This window comes from Ixodes scapularis, unplaced genomic scaffold, assembly GCF_016920785.2.
Source record: "Ixodes scapularis isolate PalLabHiFi unplaced genomic scaffold, ASM1692078v2 PGA_scaffold4__175_contigs__length_147842914, whole genome shotgun sequence".
In the NCBI taxonomy this organism is placed as follows: Eukaryota; Metazoa; Arthropoda; class Arachnida; order Ixodida; family Ixodidae; genus Ixodes; species Ixodes scapularis.
The window spans coordinates 11,259,549-11,278,524 of NW_024609879.1; the positions used below are offsets into that span (position 1 = coordinate 11,259,549).

The 18,976-nt window shown below is 44.8% G+C and overlaps 1 pseudogene; it reads right to left on the reverse strand.

Annotated features, from left to right (window-relative positions):
• Positions 1-15,824: 15,824 nt before the first annotated feature.
• On the reverse strand, positions 15,825-16,787 carry LOC115320760 (annotated as a pseudogene).
• Positions 16,788-18,976: the final 2,189 nt, after the last annotated feature.

Below are 18,976 nucleotides of genomic sequence, written 5' to 3' on the forward strand. Positions count from 1 at the left end.
ATAGAAGCATTGAAAGGACTAAATGTGGCTTTTTAATCTGATGTTAAATAAAACTACAAGTGTGCACGGCAGGGATGCCTGAAAAGAACGATTCTAGTGGCCTTGGAGAGAGCCGAAAGTCAGCAGCCGCTCAAATTCTCGCAGTCTTGTTTAAACTTCGCAGTTTTTGGTTGCAAAATAAAATAAATGGACGATTACTCTTAACAAATTGCACAAATATAATCGGCACCCCCAAACGGAGGAGGGAGTTCCTTAAAAAGTAAAAGTACTCTCTGGAGGAGCATCGTCAAATGAAAAGGGGGGGGGGGGGGGGTTAAAAACATGCTGTGTTCTAAAGGTTCCTCTGCTCCGCACCCTCGGCACAAAGCAGTCGACGTGATCTTGCAAAACTACTTCGTTTGCAAAATCACTCCTGCCAGAAAGCGCGTTTTCGTGGTGCCAGTCGCTCGCGCCGTTCCTCACGACGCTGCACCACGCGAGAATAATTTTTGTTTAAGAATACAGGGGTTGCACTGAGCGCGAACCTTCTGCAGCGTGCATTTTCCACCACGGGATATTATTTTTTCAGCAAGACGAAATCTCTGACCACTAGGCTTCGTTTCAGCTAAAGTCAAGACGCAGCTGATGATAAAAGCGCGAGCATGCGGCCCTGAGCAGTGCTTGCAGTGCACGATCGCGCGTGTTTGACAGGGATGCTGAAAGCCCGCAGCTCGTGCTTGAAGCATCGGCTTCGTCTGTAGTTAGGCTGAAACGAAGTATAGCATATAGTGCGATGATGTCACGTGCAAACCGTGTTAAACAGTTCAGTTTTCTGGTGAAATATGAAGTTCTCAACACAATATTTCGTCTCACTTTAAAGGGGTCATGAAACGATTTTCCTACTTCCTCCTTAGCTTTAATCCTCAAATCAAATGCGAATTGTGAAATCACGTGGTCGTGACATTCCTTCGGCACCGGTGCAATGACTCCTAGCTTCCACCGTGATTTTATGCACACCATAGAACTTGTCATTCCCCAGTGACAGTAAGTTCCGTCAGACCACTCATTGGCCACGAACGCGCATCCAAATATTCGTCGACGGATTGATTGTTGACGAGCGCATATGTCCGAGTGACGCAGTTCTCGTGTCCAATGCGTGAGCTGGGCTCTGCTGACGTCAGTTTGGCGCCGGTGACGTGCTTTTGGAACCGCGGATGTATCATAGTGAAACGGCGGAGAGCTTTCGAAGGCAAGAAGATACAAAATAGTACGATATATTTTCAAATGCTCGTACCGAAAAGCTGGCTTTTGACTTTCTAGCCTCTTTCTTTTGGCCAACTAAAGGATATGCGATTAGTAAAGTCCCAATTTAAAATCATTCATCCCAACCCAAAATTCGCTTCATGGCCCCTTTAAGTGCGAGTGTAGCAGAAGCTAAAAGAGCGGGCTCCGGGCTTTCAGCGTTCAAGTACGCGCGCTCCTGCAGTGCAAGTGGTCAGGACCACATGCTCGCGCTTGTAGCATCGGCTGCATCTGGACTTGAAGGGGCAATCGATTTGCATCCCTTTTGTTCAATTTGCTGTTTTGTTCTTTTGTTCAATTTGCTGTTTGCTAATTGCAAATTTGCAATTTGTAAAACCAGCAATTTGCATCGCTTTTGTTCGAACTAGTGACTCTGACACTACCAACACATTAAGCATAAAATGAACAGTAAATCTGGTGTATTTTGAACATAACAGGTAAAAGAGGATCAGAATTTTGAGCACATTTTAATTTTTTAGTGACGTCCTTGGTATGAAGTTGAACAATTATGAAATCGAAACTAGAAGAGTGTGCTACAACCACTGAAACGTCCGGCCACTAATTGTTTGGGACTTGGTTTGTGAAGGTCTGTATTTCTCAAATTTTTGACCCAACAAGACGGAGTTTCGTGAAACGTGTTTACGTTAAAAACATGCATCTCTATGTATTTCTTTTTGCAGTAAGTCGTCGTGTATGGTATTATTTAGAAAACTATCATTTATTATATTTCTTTCTGCACATTTCGTGTATTTGCCTACAGGTATATAACGTGAGCACACAGCTATTTCTGGCCTACCCCGCGGCCCGGTGTTTCACACTGCCAAACAGCAAACAAGAGAGGACGTTCCGCAGACTCAACAGATGGCGTATTTCCGAGTATCGTCCTCCCGTGTTGATCTCAAGTGGTTCTGGGAACTTCAAACAGTAGTATACATTGATGACAATAACAAACATTTTATTACTGCCTGCAGAATTGACAACATAAATAACGGGCCGATCAACCTAAAAATATACATCCTAAGTAAATGCGCCCCCAAATTATCTTAAATGTGCTCAGCAAATCTTTTCCGGCTTTATCCTCAGAGGCACGTGTATAAATCATTTGGGAGAAACTTAAACAATTTTTTCAATTTTTTTCTTTCAAGAAGTCACGAAATGATTTTTTAACTTTTTCCTTTTAAGCTTTCCTTCTCAACTCACAAATGCGCATTCTACCAAACAGTTCAAGAAGACGGAAAGGAGGGACTCCCCTCTTGCTCGGACTCTCGTTTGTGTACCCGGGACACTACCATTCTCCCCCTAGAAGATCAGCCCGTCGCTCAAAACTCGGAGAAAATTTGCTCTCCCCACCCCGTTAACCCCTAAGCTGACAGTGCTGGGGAAGCTACGTGCTCCTTGGGCAAGCCACACTTTGCCACGTGATCACGCTCTCTCGAGTATAGAGAATGACGTCAGGTGATGAAAGGGAGGTGGCTGATTGGTCCGGCAAGTGCATAGCTTCCACCGCACTGTCAGCTTAGGAGTGAAGGGAAGAAATGAGGTCTCGGTGTTGTGTGACGTGCGTTTGGGCCCGGTGACGTGCTTCGGGTACCGCGAATGTATCACAGTGAAAAGGCAAAGAGCTTTCGAAGGGGAGAAGGGGAGAAGGTACGAAATAGTCGGCTGTGTTTTCAAAGTTTCGTACCGAAAATTAGGCTTTTGACATTCTACCTTCGTTTGGCCCACTAAACGATGTGTTATTTGTAAAATCCCAACCGAAATTCAATTATCACAGCCCAAAAGTCGTTTCATGGGCCCTTTAAGCTGATTTAAAGAAATTGCGTTCCTGACGCATATTCAACTTCTCAAACATATAGAAGTATCTTGCTTCTTTTATTTGATAAACAACAATTTTATGGGTCAGTGGGCTAGATGAAAACAAAGTCCACAGAGGCGCGTGGTGGAACTGTGATGATTGCGCACGCAGGCCGTCAGAAAGTGACCAATTAAGTAGCTGTAATGTCGAGTAGACTATGAAATACTACTTCATTCCATTTAACAAAAAGAAATAACAAAGGTGATGCTTCTTTGCAAATTGAATTGACCGGCATCTTATCAAGAACAAACCTCAAACCCAAAGCTATGTCGAATATGTTCGCTTCGGTACGCGCTATTTTAGGCCAGATCCGATCTGAGTACGACGGTCACTCTTTTCTGCATGATTCTTCGCCTGCATCACGGTGCTGAGTGTGATCAATATTGGTCAGAAAAGCAAGCGTTGTGCTTGCCGCTCAGTGTTTCTTTAAAAGGTAGACTGAAAGGGGTTGTCCTAAAACGTTCCTGAGATTTTGAAAATATTTTTGCTTTTAGCTCGGTTGCGTCGTCATCATATACAGTATATTGTGAAACGTATTTTATAAACTAGAGATTTCGGGATATATATGGCGCGCCCATTTTATGATTTCATGCACTGTAATTAATTTATAAGTGCAGGGCAACTGCAGAATTCGACTTTTAATTCTGCGACGCAAAGTTGTTGAATCACCCGTATTTTAGGCGACCCACCTGACCGATAACCTTTAGATTCAGGTAAAATATATGCAGCTGGGGTAAAAAAATAGATATTGAGTCATATATATTAATTTAGCTTTTCATTAAGTGTTTCATCAAAATTAAATGATGCAAGTTATTTTTGGTACCTGAAAATAAAAGGGGATTTTAGGAAAGATAAAAAGCTACATAGTTACTCGTTTCACACTTGAAATAGCGCCTATTGCCAAAGGAACGCGGAAAATATATTTTCAGTTTAGCGGTTCAAACCGGTTCGAACCCGTTTGAACCGGTTCGAACCCTTATTTTTTGCTGCCCGACACTGAACCGGAGCTGAACCGAAAGCCGTGAACCTGAACCGGAACCGAACCGATAAAAAGTTCGGTTCAACACTCTGATAAAAATATTATACCCGGTAAGCACATGCATAAGACGCCGAATGTGGGGGTTGTGCATGACATTGTTGGGTAAACATGCTTTAGCAGTGAATGTGTAACTCTTTGCACATGAGGAATGCGTGTGTGCTCTGTTATTTTCAAGCTCTCCATCTATTAAAGAAAAGAAAAAAGAAACAGACCGGTGACCGAATGGGTCAGCGCACACCAGCTTGGAGCACGCGGAGCGAAAGCTCGCGCTGCAGAACCCAGAGATTCTGGGTTCTATCCCCCCCTGCCCGTTTCGATCTGGATGATCATCGTACCGGCGTGCGGTCGTGTATAATTTCCGCGCAGTGCACGTTAAAAGACCCCAGGCTAGCAGTTGTACCGCACTGGCTAAATTGCTGATCTACAGTGGGTAATATTGTAGCCATGTTCTGGCAGACCAAACGCCTGCTGTATAAACAACTAACGACTAATTTGTTTTGTTTCGTTCTGAATATTGTTTCTATATTTAAAAAAAAAATAAGTTCATTTTATTTTGTTTTAAACGTTTATAATGAATAAAACGTGCGTATATATTTCATTTGCATCACTTTTTAAACAAAGACAATGTGACATCAGTTTTGGTTTCGTTTCGGTTGCAACTCTGCCCCGTGGCGCACATCTCAACTGGGGTTGTTAGGCCCACGTGCCGTGTAACACCGGAAAACTTAGTTGAGCTCATGGACAGTTGGGAGATGCCAACGATCGTTGACTTAATGACAGTTGAGAGCGCTCCGATAACTACACTCAAAGAAAAAATGGAGGAAAAAGGTAGCAACGGCGCATTTTCCTCCCTTCAATTGACGCACCCCCAAGCAGACACGAGAAGAAGGGAGGAACGAGACGTTTTCCTCCTTCTCCAGGCAGACGGGAGAAAGCTTCCGCCCTCCCGACTCGTCTTTTTTCGGTTTCATTTTTCAAGCACGTCGTACACGTTGTTTTGATAAAAGTTGTTGCGTTGATTGAGCTTCAGTGGCAGCGAAGGCCACCTAATTTTACCGCTAATTTTATCAAACGAGCAAACGAAGCCGCTAGAAACAGCGAAGTTCCGGAGCAGTGCCAGCAGCGCTACGTACAGTGGGCTAAGATGGCCATCTCCGGATTGCGGAACCCACGCGGAACCATGCGGACCACACGGGACGATGAGTCCACAGTGGATGTGTCGACGTTGACGACGTTATGGAAATCGCGGAAACTGCATCTAAGACAGGCAGGTTTTGCTGCCGGGTGCTTGGGTTCCTTCTGTGCTGAGTTCGGTTCTGTTTTCCGATGCCGAGTGCCAACCGGCAATCAACGTGGTTGTGTATTTCTGCGTGTCTGCAACGTGGCAGCAACATCGCGGTGGCAGTGTTGTGCGTTCTGAACAGAATACTGGAATTATCACGGATGTGACCGTGTGTTCGCGTATCAGTGGTGTAACAAGATGACCTGTTGGACATTGATGCCGCTGGTCGGGCCGTGATCGGAAGGGGCTTGGTGTCGCAAGTTGACATTCCGCTTTCCAATAAAGAGTTTAAGACCACTTGAGGGATTAGGTGCAGTCGATCGACGTGCGGATAGTCATGTTGGAACGCTGGTCTGAACCTTGGCTCCTATTGTACAGTGGCTAAAAGACTGTCGGTTGTCTCCTCCCCGAGAGCGATTGCGCTCTGGGGAAAGGACTGAACAATATGAAGCTATGACGAAAGTACGTATATTTACAGTTTGAAATTTTAGCATCAGAGAAAAATGGTAAGTAAAATCAACAAAAAAAAAGCTATCTTTTATTTTGCTGTTTAAATATACTATGGTTACTGAAGAAACTTCCCTCCAAATGGCGCGCTGGGATGAGCGCTGGAACTTTTTGAGCTCGTCACGGCGTAGCTCCGTACACTTACCACCTGCCGCAAGTCGTGCCTTTGACTGCATTCAAGTTGATCGAAAAACGATTTCTCTGCCCGTGAAGCATCACTTCCAGCTGAGTGAATATCCGCTCTACAGAGATTAATTCAAGACGGCAATTGCAGCCGCACACGAACAGCACAAATAGAATAAACAAACAATACGATATAAATATTTGCTACGACGTGCCGTGCGGGGAAACAAACGAATGGCTTCGAACCGCATTGGAGCGGCTTGATTGATTGGCTTTCAAATAATTACGGCATGATCGAGCATTTAATTTTTATTAAGAGATTCATCCCCTGAGCCATTCAAAATACTCTCAGAGGTATGACATTGCTGGAAAAAAAGCAACATGCTGGGAATATTTTTCATTGCTTAGGCAGTCATCGAGAAATTCCGTACGTTCAAAACGACCAGTATAAAAGACGGAAACGCAGAGCTCGGGAGTAGCGTTTGGGTATAATGAAGGTTCCTGAAGATCCCGAAGGGCAATGGTGGCGGAAGCAAATAAAAATATTTTTTTGTGTTGAACATGAATTGGGTGTTACCTAGCGCCACCTAGCCTGGCTACTTGCAATTACTCTTTTTAATCCTACCATCTGATGGCAAGCGATTTAACCTCCTTTCACGCTATGCGATAATTTGTGGTTACCGTGAAACAGCGGCTTCGAGTTCGCTCTTTTGAGAGCGGCTTTTGGTTTCGCGAATTGGTTTACCATCCCCTCCGTGATGTGCGGTTGACGAAGGAATTGTTACTCGAGGAATAGGAAAGGTAAGACGTAAAGTGCACGAAGTAACTGGGTATCCGTTGTCGGTGCTTAACATCGCAGTGCTGACGACGAGAAGACTGAGTGTCTGCTTTAGAAACGGAAGTCTCTTTGCCTGCTGGGGGAAGCCGGCTTCGGAAGTAAACACAGTTCGCGGAAAGCTCGTGTTACGCTCTTATCTGTTGCTCCTCTCGTCCCGTACAAGAGATGTAGCGTCCTCGTTAAGCCTTATTGAGCTCGATTTGTTCGATTCGGGGCCGCCATAATGAGATGCAGGCGACGGAGGAACTTTTGCTCCACTGCTTTAGGGATGAAAGTTTCTCCCTTAATCTAGGAACATAGGTTACAAGGCCGTTCCTCCTTTAGGAAGGACTATAGATACCTTTTTTTCTAAGAGTGTCGGCTATTAGTGCCCGCCGATGTTCTCGTTACGAGCTGCCCTGGATGCGGGGCCGTAATGATTATGAGCACGGTGCGCGATGGGCACCACAGGTTCCAGTTGTCTGTCTACAAGAATCGTGATTTCACCAGTCATCTCGTGGCACGCTCCGAATAAGCGTGCTACAGGGCACTCCTGTTGATCGTGAACGCGGCCGTGCCGGGACACTGGATAACTTTGAAGCGGGCAAAGCCCACTGGCTCGATCAAACAGTCCAACAAGAACCTTGATTCATGGTCAGCTCGATATGCGGCCGTGAAAGTCGATCACGGTGTAAGATATATATAGGCGTGGACACCCAGCACGGGGACCTCTGTGACGCGGTCGAAATGCGCATTTATGGAATAAAACGATATGTGCAGATAGTGGTACTGTGTACAGCTACGCACATAGGTCTTTACCGTGGAATACTATATATGACAAATTTCTAGGCAATTGTGTTTCATACGGTAAACGTTCCAGCATCATACCGTTCAGGGGTACTCTGAGTTTTCAAGTGCCTACTTCTACGGCTTTCTCCATCAGGTAGTTTAAAGGGATCACTGAGGACTACCCAAACAAATTGCATTTTCTGAATTCCCGGACTTTAGTCTTCACGGTATGCAAATATAAAACTCGCTTGTACAAAACAATCCACTACTACGAGGGACCTTAATGAATTGATGGTATTCAAAAAGTATCGCAATGCTTTGACATCGGAACTCAACAAAGCTAAACATTACTTCCACAAAACTTTATTTAATGACTGTGCACAAAAACGTCCAGATGTCGTCTGGAAATTAATAAATGAAATCCTCCTGCGCGGTACTCAACCAAATTCTATAAGAAACTCCATGTCAATAGAATATTGATGTCTGGTGCCTCACTAGCTGAGTGTTACTTTTTTTTTTTTTTTTGTAAACTTGACTTCGAGCTTATATTGCGAAGCTGCAGTAAGCGACATATCTCAGAGGATTAGCGAAACTATGTTTCTTAATCCGACAAACGAGCATGAAGTGTTTCGCGTATTTATAAACCTAAAAAAACGCGAAACTTGCAATATTGACGACCTTCAAATAAAACCAATTAAATTTATCCTTCATATAATAACGCCATGCATTTTACTCATTTTTAATTTTTGTTTGTCATGCGGAGAATTCTCACCAAAAATGAAACTTGCAAAAATGTCTGTGACATATAACAGTGGCGATAAAAATGTTCTTTCTAATTATATAAGCATTTCTGTATTGATGTGTTTCTTCTAAGGAACTCCGAAAGAATATTTTTGTCGTCTTGAAAGGGTTTTTTTCGCAAAAACCTTGTAATTTCTAAATCCCCATTTGGTTTTAGAAAAGGAAAATCAACCGAATTCGCCCTTTTATTGAAACAAAAGAGTCATACTACAGTATATAGAAAACAAACGTTTGACACTTGTCATACTCATAAATTTTAGCAAAGCAACGCCTGAATCACAAAATACATCTTGACAAACTAATCAGGTATGATATGCGTGGTCCATCACTTTCCATCTTGTCTTCTTACTAAGTGAACGTAAGGAATCTCTAATCATCAACGATAAATTTTCATCCCTCTTACAGACACAGTACCGCGTGCCACAGGTAGCATTTTGGGCCCGTTGCTCTTTAATATTTATATGAAAGATCTTGTGAACAATTCTGAAAATGTTTTTTTTTTTTTCTTTTGTGCGGATGACACCAGTCTGCTCGTCAGTGACGGGGATCCGGATGATTTAATAACCAAACAAAAATTTAACAACGGGCTGAAGTTGAGCTAGTTGGTACATAATGCAAAAGTAAACGGTCAGCTAGAACGACAGGGACAAAACACAGACAGGGAGAAACAGAGACATACACACCGCTGATTATCAACTGAGATTTTATACTTCTTCTTCATCACTTTGACCAAAGGATTTAAACCTAAAGCAATGTCAATAAATCACCCTAAATCCTACATTACACTACTAAATTCAAATCCTAAATTAAAATAAATTAAATTAAAATTTATATTTAATTTTTATAAATATTTTATATTTTTGAATTTGTTTAATTTTTTTTTAAATTTTATTTATTTAAATTTAAATTTTCGTGGTAGCAAACAAATGCTCTATATATTAATGAAACATAAACAAAGGCAATTTTATTTAAATCATTCAGTAAACATGTAAATACAAGTGAAACTCTCCCTTTTGAATCCATTCGGATTGAATTAGTAAAAAGATATAAAATATCAGGTATTACCTCTTCGGAAAAGATATTGTGGGATCAACACATACCCCAGGTCGTTAGCAAATTGCGTAAAATTGTTGTTGTGCTTGCAGGTTGTTGAGCCATTCTCCCCAAAAAATTAAACCTACAAATATATCAATCGCGTTATATAAATCACAAATATCTTATTGCCATATTCTTTTGAGCACGACCACAAAATCAAATCTTAACCAAATATTATTACTGCAAAAAAAAAAAACGTTTTGCGTTTTATTAGAAACGTTCATTTCACAGCTCAAACAAAAAAAAAAAAAAAATACCTTCTTGATATAAAACCTTAAATATACATCGAATGTATGAGTACCTTTAGATTCAGACATTTCGTTTCTCCTCTCCTGAAATCATTACCTTTGTTAAACAAACAACATCGGGATTATTTAAAAACAAACCCACCATCCTCACCCGTCGCCCCAAGGAATCGAAAGTGTTTCCTTTCGACACAAACTACACTTTCCAGCTTTTAAAGCATAATTTACCCTCATCAAATCACGTCACTTTTGAATGAGAGGAGGATTAGTTCTGAAGCTTTGGTATCTGGTCAGAACGGCTAGCGCTAACTTTTGAGGAGAGAATGGGCGTTCAACGATACGTGTAGTTCATCTTTACATTAAAAAAACAGGTTTTTCTTTTTTGGTAGAGGGACACGTTGTACAAAGTGAACCGTTTGTTACTGAAACTTGGTTTTCCCATTTTGACGTTAGTGAGCAGGTGGATGCGCGCTCCACGCATTCTAGTGCAAAGGCAAACGGTGACGAGGTCATGTATGTGCTCGCACACACATATGCAGCATATACACGTATACTCTCTTTCTCTCTCACACACACACACACACAAACACACGCACATACCCAAAGGTCCACGTCCACACTGCGCACTCGTACGCGCACCTGCAGGAACCTCAAGCACTAAGGGAACGTGCCAAATAATAGACGTGTTGGTCTCAACTGATTCGACGAAAACCTCGAAGCATGAAGGAAGGAAATGGTCTGCCTCCCGCCACGAAAGCCACCTTCGCTGCTGCGGATGACGACGTCGTGGTGACGCTGGACGACATTGAACGCCTCGCAAACGCCAGCCTGAATCCGCGGTACTTCGTCTACTACAACTGTGGTGCAGAGCAGGAGCAGACGCTTCGGGAGAACAAGTCGGCTTTCATGAGGTGTGTGTGTGCCCGTTTCTTAACATGCTCCTCGTGTCTTTTGTGGGCAATCGATATTGAACATGGCGGTGCGACATGCGGTCAATCAGCGTTATTTGACTGGGCTATAGGCACTGTGCATCTTTACCAGCGACGTATTTTTACGACTATAATTCCCCCCCGGTGTACAGTCCGCATGGAAAATTTTTGCCGGAAAAGAGCTGTTCTTCCTTACAAACTCCACACCTGGTGCATACAGTCCTGCGTTTACTTTGTTCTTGTCTTACTCCTAAGTATGGCAAGTCGTCCGTTCCTCGCTAAATAGCATTCCGTGCTAACTACTATTAGGACACCAATGTTAATACGTTTTCTTTTCATAGCTATTATTGTATGATTGCTTGTATTGTTGTAGCATAAAGGAAAATGAGCCTGAACACGAGCTTCTTCATTTCAGAGGCATAGCCTTCATTGTTTTCGAAAGAATATACAGTCGCTTATTTACCAGTATCAATAATTGAGCACCTTGAGCACCCAGTCTGTTTGTGCTCAAGGTCGAGTTTGATTCCCATGGTCTACTTGGTGCACACGAGAGCGATGAAGACACCCTGTTTTTTTTTTTGTTGTTGTTGTTGTTGTTGTTGTTTTTTTCTGCAGAGCAGACGCGTCGCCTCAGCTGAACGTGTGCTAGGGAAGGGGCCAAAACAACGTTACTAAAACACTCAGTTGGGAAACTCGCCGTCGAAACCTTGGCCGCTGGCGTCCACCGAGTTGTTGTTGTTGTTGAAAACTTTATTGAACCAAACAATAGACCGAAGTCTAGTTTACGGGTTCGAATGGTTGGGGGTATGGGACTGTATCATACATAGGCGTTTCTTCCACTTGTCTTCTATCTTCTGCGCCCTGGAGATGACTTCCAGTTGCGTGCCGATGTCTTCGGCAACCAGTAATGTTTCCCATACCGGTAGGCCATCTTCTACCCGGAGGGTGGCAGGTAGAGAGTTTGCAGGGCATTCCCAGTACACGTGCCGCCAGGTTCCTTCTTCCTGGTTGCCGCGGTCTTCACACTTGCCACTAAAGAGGTCTGGCCAGGACCTCTTTAGTATGTGGGGAGTGGTGTTGTTTCGAAGTTGGAGTCTTCTCCAGGCACTTTCTTGGAGTCGGCTGAGCTTCTTGTGTGGAGCTGCCAACGTCTGTCTTCGTAGCCGGAGTCTCTCGAGGATTTCACCATAACCTGCAGGCCCCATTGTGTTTGTCGAGGCGCTGTAGTCAAGGTCCCCATGTGTCGTGGGGAGGCCCATTCTGCCAGTGGTACGGAGATGAAGACCGCGTACCACCAGCATGTGGGCCGTTTCGTTTCCTGTGTGCCCGGAGTGTCCGGGCACCCAGGTTAACGTATGGTTTGCTTCTTTGCTCATCTAGGCTCTGGCGTAGAGCTTGTATGCTGCTAGTCCAACTCTTCCCAAACTTGTATTGGTGATGGCTTTCTTGGAGTCGCTTGTGACGATGGCGTACATTTCTCCTCTCCTTGCTGCTTGTACTCTCGCAAGGGCGATAGCTGCTTCCTCGGCTTCCTCTATCGACTTGGCGCTGATTGTGGCCATTGAATCTTGTCTCGCATTGTGTACTGCTATTACAAATTTTCGCGGCCTGCCTGGATAGGGTCCAGCATCGGCGTGGAGGATGTGCACCTTTCCTTCGTGCAGCTTGTTCAGAGCTTTGGCCCTAGCTAGCCTTCGTCCTGAGTTGTGCGCCGAAGTCATATTCTTCGGAAGGGGAATACTCCGTACTGTGTCAGTCCATTCTTGTCGTATAGAGTGTTTCTCCTGCATTTCCTGGTCCATTAGCAAAACACCTACGTCCTGTAGGACCCGCCTTCCAGTTCGGGTTTGTGATAATCGCTGGATTTGCACCTGTCTTTGTGCCTTTCTCATTTTATCGAAAGTGTTGTGTATCCCCATTTGATCGAGGCCGTCGTTGGATGTTTTCTGACTAATCCCCAACGCAGCCTTGAAAGATCTTCTTATAATGACATCTAGGGAGTCTTCCTCTGCCTTCTCTAAGTTCATGTAGGGTGCAGCGTACATTATTCTACTTAATGTGAAGGCGTGCACCAGCCTACACGTTCCACTTTCTTTGAGTCCGTAACTTATTTTGGATGTGCGCCTTATGAGTCGCGCGACATTATCCGCCTGCTTCCTTAATTTAGTGAGCGCTTCTCTGTTTCGATCCTCAATAGATACTATCATCCCCAAAATCTTTACTTGGTCCGCTCGTGGGATGTCCATCCTCTGTAGTTTGATGTAGAATTCTTCGTTCTCCCTTATCTTGCGATTCTTTGATGTGCGGACTAGTAGCACTGATTTATCGGTGGCACATTCGAGTCCAGCCTCTTTCGCTTCTTGTCGTACAATCTTTATGCCAGCGTTTATAACGTTGTTTCTAGACGGTGACGGCAAAGCAGTCCAGAGTGTTATATCATCGGCGTACACTGCATGTTTGAGTCCTTCAACTTCTTGAAGCTTCCTTGACAAGGGGATCATTATCAAATTAAAGAGTAGCGGCGATATTACCGATCCCTGGGGTGTTCCTCTTCCTTTGTTGGCTTCTAGTTCGTCGGTTAGCTCTCCTTCTAGTTGTATTTTGGCCGTCCTGTTCTGTAAGAAATCCTTGATGTAGTTGAATGTTCTCTCGCCCAGGTTGAGTGCAGACACTTGTCGTAGGATTGCGACGTGAGAGACTCGATCAAAGGCCTTTCTAACGTCGAGTGCAGCTAGTGCTGTCCATTTCTGTTTGTGTACACCTTCCTTGAGTTGGAGAAGCACATCTTGCTTGGATAGCTGTTTTCTAAATCCAAACATGTGCTCCGTGAATAGGTTGTGTTTTTCCATGTACTCTTGAATCCTTGTTTGTATGATGCGTTCTAGTACCTTACCCACGCACGAGGTGAGTGAGATTGGTCTTAGATTGTCGATGGTCAGAGGCTAGCCGGGCTTGGGGATGAAGCACACCGTCGCGTGTTTGAAGGCCTTTGGAATGACCCCTGATGTCCAGATTTCGTTAAAGTAATTAGTGAGGCACCGCACTGAATTGTCGTCCAGGTTCTTTAGCATTCTGTTGTTGACTTTGTCTTCTCCAGGGGCAGAGGAAACCTTGAGTTTAGCTAGTGCCCGTCTTATTTCATGTTCCTTGATTGGAGCGTCTAATAACGGGTTGCTGTTTCCTGAGTAGCTTACGTCATTTGCCCCTGCTTCCGGTGGAGTGTCTAGGTATCTGGCGTAAAGGTCGGCAATGAGGTCTTCCGTGTTTCCCGCATAATCTCTCATTAACTTGATGATAAATTTTTGCGTTTCCGGCTTGGTGTTTTCCGGGGCCAGTATCTTGCGAAACAGATGCCACGGGCTCTTCGTGTGGAGCATGTTGTGCGCTTCATCGCATACTTGCTGCCATTTCTGGTGGTTTAGCTGTTTGGCATAGTCTTCAATGTCTTTATATAACCTTGACGCTCTTTTCCTCAGCTTGCTGTAGCGTTTACCAGTGCTCTTCCATCTGTTGTATAAAGAATAATACGCCTCTAACATATTTCCGAGTCTGGAGTCGATGGTTTCTGCTTGCGTGGGGTTTTCGACCTGCCTCGTTGCGTTCGCCGCGTCTTCTACAACCGTGGCGCTCCATTCCTCGATGCTTGTGAAGACTCTGTTTTCGCGCTCTCGTCGGAACTTGTCCCAGTCTACGCAGGGTTGTATTCTTGCCTTGCGTGGAGTGTAGCCCGGAAGCGTAGCCTGAACTTCAATGATATAGTGGTCGCTCCCTGAATTCTCTTGCGTGTTCTTCCAGACGACATCTTCCAGGTTGACCGAGAAGGCAAGATCCGGCGTAGTATTTCTTTGCACGCTGTTGCCTATTCTTGTGGGGTACGTTACGTCGTTGAGTAGGACTGCGTTGTACCTGTCTGCTGCATCTATGATTGCTTTGCCTTTGACTGAGTCCGTTCTATACCCCCATACTGTGTGATGCGCATTAAAGTCCCCTAACACTATGGCGGCGTTATCTACTAGCAGTGGATTGAGTGCTTTGAAAACTTGCGCGCATTCCGCAGATGCGTCTTTCGGGCTGGAGTACATGTTGCATATGAACAGACTTCGTTGCTTTAGGCGTTTGGGGAGAATTTCGGTGACTATGAGTTTAGTGGGTCAGTCCATCGAGACTGTGTGCTTTTTGACGGCCAAGTCTCGCCTGACGAACGTGCAAATGTTTTTCCCCGTTGTGCCTTGTTCCGTGTCAAACCTGTCGTATCCGGGTATACTGCCGTTCGTATCCGTTTCTTGAAGTGCCAGTACATCGGGTGGTGGTTTGCTGTCCATCAGTATCATCTTGAGCGAGTTGATCTTGGTACCAAGACCACCCGCATTCCACTGCCAGATCTTGAGTCCGCCTCTACCTTCCATTTTGGGCGTGTGACGCTGACGGTATCAGCCCTATGTGCGTCTCAATCTTGCGGAATCTTTCCTCGCACGAGTTCTGTAGAGCGATCACAGTGTTCTTTAGAGCGCTCACGTTGTTCTGCAGAGTGCTCACACTGTCGTTCAGAGCGGACATTCCCTTGATCACGTCTCGCATCATTGCGTACAATTCGTCCGTCCTCTTGCGTGTGTTCGAGCCATCCTCTGCATCCGTGCATACCGACACGTCCGTGCTTTCGCAGTCGGCTCTGCTTCTTCGTTTCTTGGCAACACGTACTTCGGATTGTGCGTCTTCGGTTTCCATTTGCGTCACTGGTGCCGCCTTTTTTCTCGGGTCCCGTGTCACTGGCTGCGTCTGCATTTCAGATGGTCCGGCTTCTTGTCGCTGCGGGATCATGGCTTCTTGGAGCTTCTGTCGAAGTTCCTGGATTTCCCTCTCCGCAGCAAGCTTTTCCCTCTTTAGAGTTTGATACTCTATGCGCATGGCGTCGAATTTCCTTTCCATCTCCTTGCGGAGCTTATTCAATTCCGTTTCCTTCTTGTCAGTTTCTTGCTTTCGGAGTGCTTGCGCATATCCCTCCTTGGGTTTGGGCGCAGTTTCTCCCTTGGGTTCTTGGCCTGGCAGAGTTGCAGTGAAGTCTGTCTTCTTCGGTAAGGTTCCTTCTCTCGCTTCTCGTGGCGTCTGAAATTCTACGTATCTTTGCTTGCATTCCCTGCAGGCAGTGTAATGCTGACCATCACATATGAGGCAGCGAGGAGTGCACGTGTATTCCGTTCTTACACCTCTGACTCTTGGCGGGTGTTCGTGAAATTCCCCACAATTGGGGCACCTTCCGTTGTCCTTCTCGGGGCATACGTCCATTCTGTGTCCTAATCTCCAGCATTTCATGCATGCTCTCTTTGTTTCTCGGTAGATGTGGAAGGGGAACACTCCTCCGAAGAACTTAATGTACGCGGGGAGCTTGCTTGTTCCCAAGGTAATCAGGATCGATCTTCCCATCCGTTTCACGTCTACGATCACCGTGTGCTTGTTGCAGTTGACCATGTAATTCAACAGTTCGGCTTCGTCGACTACGTCCGACGGGTAGTACACGTTAGTCAGTACTATTCGCTGAAATTCGCCCGGGATGGCTCCATGTCCATGGACTTCTATCTTCTTGTTGTTGCTTATGATCTCCTTGATCTCAACGTACCTGCCTGCTCGCTCAGAGTTGTCCGTGCGAATGGAGATTGTGTTGCTTGCGCTGTTTATATATAGGCTGTCCTCCGCGAAAGCTTCCGCAACCTGCACTCCTGCAGCTTTAGCGATTTCGCCTAAAAGATGTCCTCTCGAGAGGCCGTTGACGTTTAGTTCACGTACCCTCAGTGTGATCGTGTGAGTTCGGCTATCCTTTTTAGCCGCCGCGGTGAACTCCTTCTTCAGCTTGCGGTTGTACTTTAGACTCCTGGCAGTTTGCCATCCCGCCGCTTTAGCTGCGTTGTTCGGATCCACTTCTTCCTTTTTTTGCTTCGCTAGGTCCTCAAGATACCGGCGAATATTCTCGTCGTGCATTCTAGAACGATCTTCGTCTCTAGCCATATCCGCGTCCTGTTGCGGCTGCATGGCCGCGTTCGGCCTGAGCGTTAGGCCTAGCTCCCACCGGTTTCTTCACTCGTTTGTGCGATATAAATCAATCGATAAAACTTTCCTGTCGTATTGTTGAATTAACAGCGCAAATACGACAGGAATGAGAGATACGGGAGACAGGATAGAGCGCTGAACTAACAACTGACGTTTAATAAAAAGTGAAAGAGGAAGAAGAACCGAAGAATGCTTTTAAAACATGCATAATGAAAACCCGCAAAAACATATGCTATAGCTTGAGTTGCCTGAAAATGAATTGCTAAGATTACCAAGCTTTTGGTATTGGCTAAGATTACCAAGATTGGTATTGGCTAAGATTACCAAGATTACCAACCAGTCATTTAAGCGACCAGCTTAAAGCTTGGTAATCTTAGCAATTCATTTTCAGGCAACTCAAGCTATAGCATATGTTTTTGCGGGTTTTCATTATGCATGTTTTAAAAGCATTCTTCGGTTCTTCTTCCTCTTTCACTTTTTATTAAAAGTCAGTTGTTAGTTCAGCGCTCTATCCTGTCTCCCGTATCTCTCCTTCCTGTCGTATTTGCGCTGTTAATTCAACAATATGATCAACCAACTAGCCCACCAGATGATCGTGATGCTTTCCTGTCGTCTCCGAATATTACAAAGAGACATGCGTTTCTCACCCAGAAGCTCAGAGGACATTCTGGCCCAGCAGTCCGTCCGTGCCAAGGCGTCTTCCACGTCGAAAACACGGAGCGCCCAAAAACACGACCGCACTCGTCTGGTAACAGAGGAACATCGCGTCCACCGAGACCGAGCTAAATGCGACAACAGCGCCACTCTTTATCATTTGTCTGTACTGTGGTCACCTTGAGCTTTTTGAAAGCCTCTTTTTGCGTAAAAACAAACGAAAAAGATTCTTTTTGTATGACATTTAGTGGAGTTTAGTACAAAAAGAGGGGCGCGTTATGTTTTTAAAATCTTTAGTTTGCAGGGTTTTGCGGCACAATTATTATTGTGTTTATACAACCATGCCTCAGCGGGCCTTTCGGATAGCGCGTGCCGCCCTAGGTGCATTTTAACCTCGGTACTTGAACGCGGCGCGTCCGCCGGGGAGACCGGGGTGGCACCCTGTAACCTCTACCGCTGTATCTGTTCTTAAAGCCGAAATAAAGTCACGTGCAGTTCCTCGAGGGGCCGCTGCGGGAGAAATGGTGGCGTTGTGTTCGTCATTACCTCGGTGCTCGGAGACTGATTGGGGCCACTTTTTCTAAGTTGTCTCTATTGGAGTTTCCCAACTGAGTGTTTTAGTAACGTTGGACCGAAACTACCGTTATATACCGCCGAAATACCATCCGCCGCCATCGTCTCCCGCCGTGTCCTCGGTAACCGTCACATAGTATGTCGCCTTCAGCGTTGCTCTCTTTAATGTCACGAGCGGCCTTATCTCCAACAACAAACAACGAGCGCGAAAGGGACACCAAATACCGTTGAGAATAATACAGGAAACTCCGGGGTAAAATGGGAGACGGAAGTAGAAAGCGATCCTGGCGGTATGGAGTGGACAACTCGCCACTTTCCCCGGAAATGAATCAAGTGTGTCTGACTCACTAGAGAAATTGATAGTCTATGAAATATTCCCATTTTTTGATGGAGCATAGGGAGCATAAGTTCGTGATATTGGACCTCTTGGTATTGTGATGTCAAAATCAACGAGCTCGTTGTCAAAATGCAGTGTGTTCTATAGACCAGTCAGGATTTGTATAGCCGATTTTGTACAATCTAAATAATTATTAACCTATTCTGAGCTTGTTGATTTATTTGTTTTATTCGTACCGAAACGTCTTATTAGATGCCCTTGGCTCCAAGTGACCATAATCGGCAATAGGCATCAATTGTTTTATGAGACCGACTTGAAATGGCTCCAAGTGCCTAGAAGTGATTATTATTGATAATTATGTGATTTTTTTGTTTGCTTACTCTTATGAACGGCTTCAAGTAGCTTTTGTTGGCTATTAGCATCTTCTTTGACCAGATTGACCTTAAATGGCTGCCAATGGCTATTGATAAGATAATTGACAATTATCGATCTCGGCGTTGGTGAATGCATATGGTTTCACCTGGGTATTATTGGCTATCAACCTCCACTTTTATATATATTTGATAGATATGGCTACAAATATTAATGAGTAATGAAAACTGAGCTA